Below are 7679 nucleotides of genomic sequence, written 5' to 3'. Positions count from 1 at the left end.
GGGATACTGGGGGGATATAGACACTATATACATCAGACTGGGCTCCCCCTGGGGCAGTCACTGAGAGGGGCTCGGTGTTCCCCAGTGATGTGTATACAGCAGGCAGGGGATACTTGGTGTTCCCCAGTGATGTGTATACAGCAGGCAGGGGGATACTGGGGGGATATAGACACTATATACATCAGACTGGGCTCCCCCTGGGGCAGTCACTGAGAGGGGCTCGGTGTTCCCCAGTGATGTGTATACAGCAGGCAGGGGATACTTGGTGTTCCCCAGTGATGTGTATACAGCAGGCAGGGGGACATGGAGCAGTGCACAGTGTGTCAGGGACAGGCTGACGGCTGGCTGTGTATGAGCAGGGAGGGGGTGACTGTGTATAAGCCGTCTCCTCCTATAACCACACCTGCTATTTGTGTACGTTGCTGTGTAGGGAGGAGGGTGAGAGACAGGGAGAGTGAGAGACAGCTCACCTGCAGCCCTGACATGGTACACGCTCAGAGACATCCTGACCCAACAGGTGAGAGACTGTGTAGTCACATCATACTGTGCCGTGTGTGTGTTACTCAGTGACAAGTAGTGAATTTTATATAGTGGTGCAAGTAGTGTCTATATGTCACATAGTGTCTGGTAATATATATGTGTGTGTTACACTGTGGCAAGTACTGTGTGTGTGTTACACTGAAACAAGTGTTTGCGTCCTGCAATGGCACATATTGTGTGTTACTCTGTGACAAGTTATGTGTGTGTTATACTGTGACAAGTAAGGTGTGTTACACTCTGTGTGAAGTACTTTGTGTTGTAAACTGAGACATGTTATACTGTCACATGTAGAGTGTGTGTTGCAGTGTGACACTGTACAAGTAGTATGTATGTTACACTATGGCAAGCAGTTGGTGTGTGTTATACAGTGACACAAAGTGTGTGTTACACTGTGACATGTAGTGTGTGTGTGTGTGTGTGTGTGTGTGTGTGTGTGTGTGTGTGTGTGTTACATAATGAGTGATTGTGTTTGTGTGTTACACAGTGAGTGATTGCATGTCTGTGTGTTACATAATGAGTGACTGTGTCTGTGTGTTACACAGTGAGTGATTGTGTGTCTGTGTGTTTCACAGTGAGTGACTGTGTGTCTGTGTTACATAATGAGTGACTGTGTGTCTGTGTGTTACACAGTGAGTGATTGTGTGTCTGTGTTACATAATGAGTGACTGTGTGTCTGTGTGTTACACAGTGAGTTATTGTGTGTCTGTGTTACATAGTGAGTGACTGCGTGTCAATGTGTTACACAGTGAGTAATTGTGTCTGTGTGTTACACAGTGAGTGATTGTGTGTCTGTGTGTTACATAGTGAGTGATTGTGTGTCTGTGTGTTTCACAGTGAGTGATTGTGTGTCTGTGTGTGTGTGTGTGTGTGTGTGTGTGTGTGTGTGTGTGTGTGTGTGTGTGTGTGTAACACAGTGACGGTAACATTGCATGGTATATACACACATTAATGCTCACCTTGCATTCCTGGGAGACACCTCCACAAGCTGCAGGTACCCCCCCCCCCCCCTGTACCCCCCGTTTCCCCCTCAGTAATCGCGTGCCGCTAATACCGTCCTGTGACACACCGCCCAGGTCTATGGTACAGCTCTGTGACCCGGAGACACTGGTGTGTGTGTGACTGGAGGCACTGGGGTGTGTGTGACCTGGAGACACTGGGGTGTGTGTGACTGGAGACACTGGGGGGTGTGTGTGACTGGAGACACTGGGGTGTGTGTGAATGGAGACACTGGGGTGTGTGTGACTGGAGACACGGGTGTGTGTGACTGGAGACACTGGGGTGCGTGTGACTGGAGACACTGGGGTGTGTGTGACTGGAGACACTGGGGTGTGTGTGAATGGAGACACTGGGGTGTGTGTGACCCGGAGACACTGGGGTGTGTGTGACCCGGAGACACTGGGGTGTGTGTGACCCGGAGACACTGGGGTGTGGGTGACTGGAGACACTGGGGTGTGTGACTGGAGACACTGGGGTGTGTGTGACCTGGAGACACTGGGGTGTGTGTGACTGGAGACACTGGGGTGTGTGTGACTGGAGACACTGGGGTGTGTGACTGGAGACACTGGGGTGTGTGTGACCTGGAGACACTGGGGTGTGTGTGACTGGAGACGCTGGGGTGTGTGTGAATGGAGACGCTGGGGTGTGTGTGACTGGAGACACTGGGGTGTGTGTGACCCGGAGACACTGGGGTGTGTGTGACTGGAGACACTGGGGTGTGTGTGACCCGGAGACACTGGGGTGTGTGTGACCCGGAGACACTGGGGTGTGTGTGTGTGCCTGGAGACACTGGGGTGTGTGTGACCCGGAGACACTGGGGTGTGTGTGACCTGGAGACACTGGGGTGTGTGTGACCTGGAGACACTGGGGTGTGTGTGACCCGGAGACACTGGGGTGTGTGTGACCTGGAGACACTGGGGTGTGTGTGACTGGAGACACTGGGGTGTGTGTGACCCGGAGACACTGGGGTGTGTGTGACCCGGAGACACTGGTGTGTGTGTGTGTGACTGGAGACACTGGGGTGTGTGTGACCCGGAGACACTGGGGTGTGTGTGACCCGGAGACACTGGGGTGTGTGTGACCTGGAGACACTGGGGTGTGTGTGACTGGAGACACTGGGGTGTGTGTGACTGGAGACACTGGGGTGTGTGTGACCCGGAGACACTGGGGTGTGTGTGACCCGGAGACACTGGGGTGTGTGTGACCCGGAGACACTGGGGTGTGTGTGACTGGAGACACTGGGGTGTGTGTGACCCGGAGACACTGGGGTGTGTGTGACCCGGAGACACTGGTGTGTGTGTGTGTGTGACTGGAGACACTGGGGTGTGTGTGACCCGGAGACACTGGTGTGTGTGTGTGTGTGTGACTGGAGACACTGGGGTGTGTGTGACTGGAGGCACTGGGGTGTGTGTGACTGGAGACACTGGGGTGTGTGTGACCTGGAGACACTGGGGTGTGTGTGACTGGAGACACTGGGGTGTGTGACTGGAGACACTGGGGTGTGTGTGACCCGGAGACACTGGGGTGTGTGTGTGACTGGAGACACTGGGGTGTGTGTGACTGGAGACACTGGGGTGTGTGTGACCCGGAGACACTGGGGTGTGTGTGACTGGAGACACTGGGGTGTGTGTGACCCGGAGACACGTGACCCGGAGACACTGGGGTGTGTGTGACCCGGAGACACTGGGGTGTGTGTGACTGGAGACACTGGGGTGTGTGTGAGTGACCCGGAGACACTGGGGTGTGTGTGACTGGAGACACTGGGGTGTGTGTGACCCGGAGACACTGGGGTGTGTGTGACCTGGAGACACTGGGGTGTGTGTGACCCGAGACACTGGGGTGTGTGTGACCCGGAGACACTGGGGTGTGTGTGACCCGGAGACACTGGGGTGTGTGTGACCCGGAGACACTGGGGTGTGTGTGACTGGAGACACTGGGGTGTGTGTGACTGGAGACACTGGGGTGTGTGTGACTGGAGACACTGGGGTGTGTGTGACCCGGAGACACTGGGGTGTGTGTGACCCGGAGACACTGGGGTGTGTGTGACCGGAGACACTGGGGTGTGTGTGACTGGAGACACTGGGGTGTGTGTGACTGGAGACACTGGGGTGTGTGTGACTGGAGACACTGGGGTGTGTGTGACTGGAGACACTGGGGTGTGTGTGACCCGGAGACACTGGGGTGTGTGTGACTGGAGACACTGGGGTGTGTGTGACCGGAGACACTGGGGTGTGTGTGACTGGAGACACTGGGGTGTGTGTGACTGGAGACACTGGGGTGTGTGTGACTGGAGACACTGGGGTGTGTGTGACCCGGAGACACTGGGGTGTGTGTGACTGGAGACACTGGGGTGTGTGTGACCGGAGACACTGGGGTGTGTGTGACTGGAGACACTGGGGTGTGTGTGACTGGAGACACTGGGGTGTGTGTGACTGGAGACACTGGGGTGTGTGTGACCGGAGACACTGGGGTGTGTGTGACTGGAGACACTGGGGTGTGTGTGACTGGAGACACTGGGGTGTGTGTGACTGGAGACACTGGGGTGTGTGTGACCCGGAGACACTGGGGTGTGTGTGACCCGGAGACACTGGGGTGTGTGTGACTGGAGACACTGGGGTGTGTGTGACTGGAGACACTGGGGTGTGTGTGACTGGAGACACTGGGGTGTGTGTGACTGGAGACACTGGGGTGTGTGTGACTGGAGACACTGGGGTGTGTGTGACTGGAGACGCTGGGGTGTGTGTGACCCGGAGACACTGGGGTGTGTGTGACTGGAGACACTGGGGTGTGTGTGACTGGAGACACTGGGGTGTGTGTGACTGGAGACACCTGGGTGTGTGTGACTGGAGACACTGGGGTGTGTGTGACTGGAGACACTGGGGTGTGTGTGACTGGAGACACTGGGGTGTGTGTGACTGGAGACGCTGGGGTGTGTGTGACCCGGAGACACTGGGGTGTGTGTGACTGGAGACACTGGGGTGTGTGTGACTGGAGACACTGGGGTGTGTGTGACCCGGAGACACTGGGGTGTGTGTGACTGGAGACACTGGGGTGTGTGTGACTGGAGACACTGGGGTGTGTGTGACCCGGAGACACTGGGGTGTGTGTGACCCGGAGACACTGGGGTGTGTGTGACCGGAGACACTGGGGTGTGTGTGACCGGAGACACTGGGGTGTGTGTGACTGGAGACACTGGGGTGTGTGTGACTGGAGACACTGGGGTGTGTGTGACTGGAGACACTGGGGTGTGTGTGACTGGAGACACTGGGGTGTGTGTGACCCGGAGACACTGGGGTGTGTGTGACTGGAGACACTGGGGTGTGTGTGACCGGAGACACTGGGGTGTGTGTGACTGGAGACACTGGGGTGTGTGTGACTGGAGACACTGGGGTGTGTGTGACTGGAGACACTGGGGTGTGTGTGACTGGAGACACTGGGGTGTGTGTGACCCGGAGACACTGGGGTGTGTGTGACTGGAGGTGACCGGAGACACTGGGGTGTGTGTGACTGGAGACACTGGGGTGTGTGTGACCGGAGACACTGGGGTGTGTGTGACCGGAGACACTGGGGTGTGTGTGACTGGAGACACTGGGGTGTGTGTGACTGGAGACACTGGTGTGTGTGTGACCCGGAGACACTGGGGTGTGTGTGACTGGAGACACTGGGGTGTGTGTGACTGGAGACACTGGGGTGTGTGTGACTGGAGACACTGGGGTGTGTGTGACTGGAGACACTGGGGTGTGTGTGACTGGAGACACTGGGGTGTGTGTGACCCGGAGACACTGGGGTGTGTGTGACTGGAGACACTGGGGTGTGTGTGACTGGAGACACTGGGGTGTGTGTGACTGGAGACACTGGGGTGTGTGTGACTGGAGACGCTGGGGTGTGTGTGACCCGGAGACACTGGGGTGTGTGTGACTGGAGACACTGGGGTGTGTGTGACTGGAGACACTGGGGTGTGTGTGACTGGAGACACTGGGGTGTGTGTGACTTGAGACACTGGGGTGTGTGTGACTGGAGACACTGGGGTGTGTGTGACTGGAGACACTGGGGTGTGTGTGACTGGAGACGCTGGGGTGTGTGTGACCCGGAGACACTGGGGTGTGTGTGACTGGAGACACTGGGGTGTGTGTGACTGGAGACACTGGGGTGTGTGTGACCCGGAGACACTGGGGTGTGTGTGACTGGAGACACTGGGGTGTGTGTGACTGGAGACACTGGGGTGTGTGTGACCCGGAGACACTGGGGTGTGTGTGACTGGAGACACTGGGGTGTGTGTGACTGGAGACACTGGGGTGTGTGTGACTGGAGACAGCTGGGGTGTGTGTGACTGGAGACGCTGGGGTGTGTGTGACCGGAGACACTGGGGTGTGTGTGACTGGAGACACTGGGGTGTGTGTGACTGGAGACACTGGGGTGTGTGTGACCCGGAGACACTGGGGTGTGTGTGACTGGAGACACTGGGGTGTGTGTGACTGGAGACACTGGGGTGTGTGTGACTGGAGACACTGGGGTGTGTGTGACTGGAGACGCTGGGGTGTGTGTGACTGGAGACACTGGGGTGTGTGTGACTGGAGACGCTGGGGTGTGTGTGACCGGAGACACTGGGGTGTGTGTGACTGGAGACACTGGGGTGTGTGTGACTGGAGACACTGGGGTGTGTGTGACCCTGGAGACACTGGGGTGTGTGTGACTGGAGACACTGGGGTGTGTGTGACTGGAGACACTGGGGTGTGTGTGACCCGGAGACACTGGGGTGTGTGTGACCGGAGACACTGGGGTGTGTGTGACCGGAGACACTGGGGTGTGTGTGACTGGAGATACTGGGGTGTGTGTGACTGGAGACACTGGGGTGTGTGTGACTGGAGACACTGGGGTGTGTGTGACTGGAGACACTGGGGGTGTGTGTGACTGGAGACACTGGGGTGTGTGTGACCCGGAGACACTGGGGTGTGTTGACTGGAGACACTGGGGTGTGTGTGACTGGAGACACTGGGGTGTGTGTGACCCGGAGACACTGGGGTGTGTGTGACCGGAGACACTGGGGTGTGTGTGACTGGAGACACTGGGGTGTGTGTGACCCGGAGACACTGGGGTGTGTGTGACTGGAGACACTGGGGTGTGTGTGACTGGAGACACTGGGGTGTGTGTGACCCGGAGACACTGGGGTGTGTGTGACTGGAGACACTGGGGTGTGTGTGACTGGAGACACTGGGGTGTGTGTGACCCGGAGACACTGGGGTGTGTGTGACTGGAGACACTGGGGTGTGTGTGACTGGAGACACTGGGGTGTGTGTGACTGGAGACACTGGGGTGTGTGTGACTGGAGACACTGGGGTGTGTGTGACCCGGAGACACTGGGGTGTGTGTGACTGGAGACACTGGGGTGTGTGTGACTGGAGACACTGGGGTGTGTGTGACCCGGAGACACTGGGGTGTGTGTGACTGGAGACACTGGGGTGTGTGTGACTGGAGACACTGGGGTGTGTGTGACCCGGAGACACTGGGGTGTGTGTGACTGGAGACACTGGGGTGTGTGTGACCCGGAGACACTGGGGTGTGTGTGACTGGAGACACTGGGGTGTGTGTGACTGGAGACACTGGGGTGTGTGTGACCCGGAGACACTGGGGTGTGTGTGACTGGAGACACTGGGGTGTGTGTGACTGGAGACACTGGGGTGTGTGTGACCCGGAGACACTGGGGTGTGTGTGACTGGAGACACTGGGGTGTGTGTGACTGGAGACACTGGGGTGTGTGTGACTGGAGACACTGGGGTGTGTGTGACTGGAGACACTGGGGTGTGTGTGACTGGAGACACTGGGGTGTGTGTGACTGGAGATACTGGGCGTTTGTGACCTGGATGTGACATCAGGGGGAGGAGCAATAACGGAAGCACCAGACGCTTGTCGCCATCAGCGTGCGCGGTGCGCAGGCTCCTCAGGCCAACATCACTATGGGGGTTATTCACACCTGATCACTGCTGTGTGGATTTGCAAGCCGGCCGATTATCGTTGGTCTGCACATACATACGGATCGTAGTGCGCAGACGCGAGGACAAACAGCGAAGAAAATCCTGTGACTTTTTTTGATCGCTAGGCGTACGCAAGATGATTGACAGGAAGCTGCCGTTTGTGGGTGGTAA

At 57.3% G+C, this 7679-nt stretch overlaps 1 protein-coding gene across 3 annotated transcripts in view; it reads left to right on the top strand.

Annotated features, from left to right (window-relative positions):
• Nucleotides 1-429: 429 nt before the first annotated feature.
• The window catches only part of BICDL2 (BICD family like cargo adaptor 2), a 141155-nt gene continuing 133905 nt past the window's right edge, over nucleotides 430-7679 (top strand). For all 3 annotated transcript variants that reach the window (XM_063935466.1, XM_063935465.1, XM_063935464.1), the window contains exon 1: nucleotides 430-517. The gene's annotated coding sequence lies outside the window, so the exon portion shown is untranslated. The remainder of the gene's footprint in view (nucleotides 518-7679) is intronic.

Source organism: Pseudophryne corroboree, chromosome 7 (genome assembly GCF_028390025.1).
Source record: "Pseudophryne corroboree isolate aPseCor3 chromosome 7, aPseCor3.hap2, whole genome shotgun sequence".
NCBI lineage: Eukaryota > Metazoa > Chordata > Amphibia > Anura > Myobatrachidae > Pseudophryne > Pseudophryne corroboree.
Note: the sequence above shows the minus strand (reverse complement) of the source record. Positions and strands in the feature narration are given on the sequence as shown.